This window comes from Lactuca saligna, chromosome 4 (genome assembly GCF_052625555.1).
Source record: "Lactuca saligna cultivar CGN05327 chromosome 4, ASM5262555v1, whole genome shotgun sequence".
Lineage (NCBI taxonomy): Eukaryota > Viridiplantae > Streptophyta > Magnoliopsida > Asterales > Asteraceae > Lactuca > Lactuca saligna.
In genome coordinates this window covers 67,659,785-67,661,566 of record NC_136420.1, presented here as the reverse complement: position 1 = coordinate 67,661,566, position 1,782 = coordinate 67,659,785, and the positions used below count along the sequence as shown (strand labels likewise).

Sequence of the window (1,782 nt, the reverse complement as noted above, 5' to 3'; positions counted from 1 at the left end):
GGTTTAACTTGTGCTTAATCATTGCATGGTAATTCATAAATTCGTATATCTAGATATTTTATCATACTAGCTAGTTAAAAAATTGGTAATTAATATATTTCATCCATTAGAAATCAACCATCGGAGAAGGTGAAATTAGAACTAAATAGAAGTACTCTTTAATCTTGAAGTAACTTTGTTTTTATTTGTTTGTTTAGTTCTTAATTTGGTTGTGATTTGTATCAAGTTATTCTAATCTTCCAAAATGAGTAACCCCCCCCCCTCCCAATTTAAGTTTGTTTTCTAGTTTAATTAGAAGTGGTTATATTAATTAATTAAATTATGTTCCATGTGTTCGACACTTGACTTACCCAAGTTATTCTACAATCCAACTAGGTACACTTCCTATAGTTGCATAAATTAGTTAAGTTAGTTTGGTTATAAATTTAAAGCTAGTAGGTACTTTTGTGCACATCAAGTTTTTGGCACCATTGCAGGGGAACTACTGACTTGATTTTTAGTTTAATTGCTTTTAGTTATTCGATTCTTTTTGTGGGGTAAAAACCACATAAAGTTATTTTCTGCATTTATTTTTCTGTATGAGCAACAACCATGTCGTGGTCATCTTAGCCATGTCGTGGTTACGTCTCAGTTAAACTTTAGTTTATTTTTTTTTCGTTTTACGCATTTTATTTAGCTTTGTTTCAGTGATTTATGACCCAAGGATCTAAAACTTTAATAGTCACACCACTTCAAGATCTAGAATCAGCTTTTCATAAGTAGAAATACAAAAAGGTCAATGAGTCAAGTTGTAGTTTTCAATCGGATAAGGGTTTTGAAAGTTTTGAGATAACACTTGACAAGAAGGGATTGGTTACAAGGTGGGAACAGAGAGTGATACAGACAATGACATAAAAAGCGAAGTTGAGGAGATAACTAGCATCACAAGAATGACTATGGGAAATTACAAGAAGTAGATACATGAGGATAATGGACAAGGTATTGTACCACCCGAGATTCCATCTAAAAAAAGTTTTGAGCTCAAGGGTCACATTCTATCATTTCTTAAGGACATACCTTTCTCCGGGAAAGAATACGAAGATGAATTCAAACACAATGATGAAGTAAAGGACATTGCAAACTACTTCAATGTTCCAAATATGCCACGAGACTCAGTGTTACTTAGGATGCTTCCGGTGACATTCACTGGTGAAGGTAAAGTTTGGTTAAAATCACTCGCGCCTAGATTAATTGCTACTTGGTACAATCTTCATCACACTTTCATTGAGCAATTCAGCCCGCCTTCAAATATCTTAAAGTTAAAGAAGAAGAGTGCTATTTTTCAATAAGAAGTCGAAGAATCCTTATATTAAGCATGGAAGAGATACAAAGGGTTTCTTAGGAGTTTTCCTCAACATGATCTAAGTGTCCAACACGAAGTTTCTATTTTCTATGATGGGGTGAATGTTACAACAAGTCATCTTCATGAGTTTGCATGTATGTTTGGTGATTAGTTGACTAATTTATTGATTAAGTAATGTATCATCAAACTAGTAAACAACAAATTATTATTGTGTTGATCTACACTTTAAACAATCATAAAAATATTTTCTCCAACATGGCAGTGAAAGCATTTGACTCATCTTGGATTTGTTGACTTTTTAGTTCTTAATGCTAGTTAACTTTCATTAATTACATACTTAATGGAAATTGTGACTTTAACTAAGGAAATATGGTATGAGTTCCTCTAGCTATCTTTTTAATTAAGAAAAGTTAGGCGATCTCAAGCTTCTTGGATTGCTA

At 32.7% G+C, this 1,782-nt stretch overlaps 1 non-coding gene across 1 annotated transcript; it reads right to left on the bottom strand.

The window, feature by feature from the left end:
- Positions 1-1,295: 1,295 nt before the first annotated feature.
- Positions 1,296-1,402, bottom strand: LOC145044606 (small nucleolar RNA R71). Its single transcript, XR_013681555.1, has one exon. It is a non-coding gene; the product is annotated as a small nucleolar RNA R71 (small nucleolar RNA).
- Between the last annotated feature and the right edge of the window lie 380 nt (positions 1,403-1,782).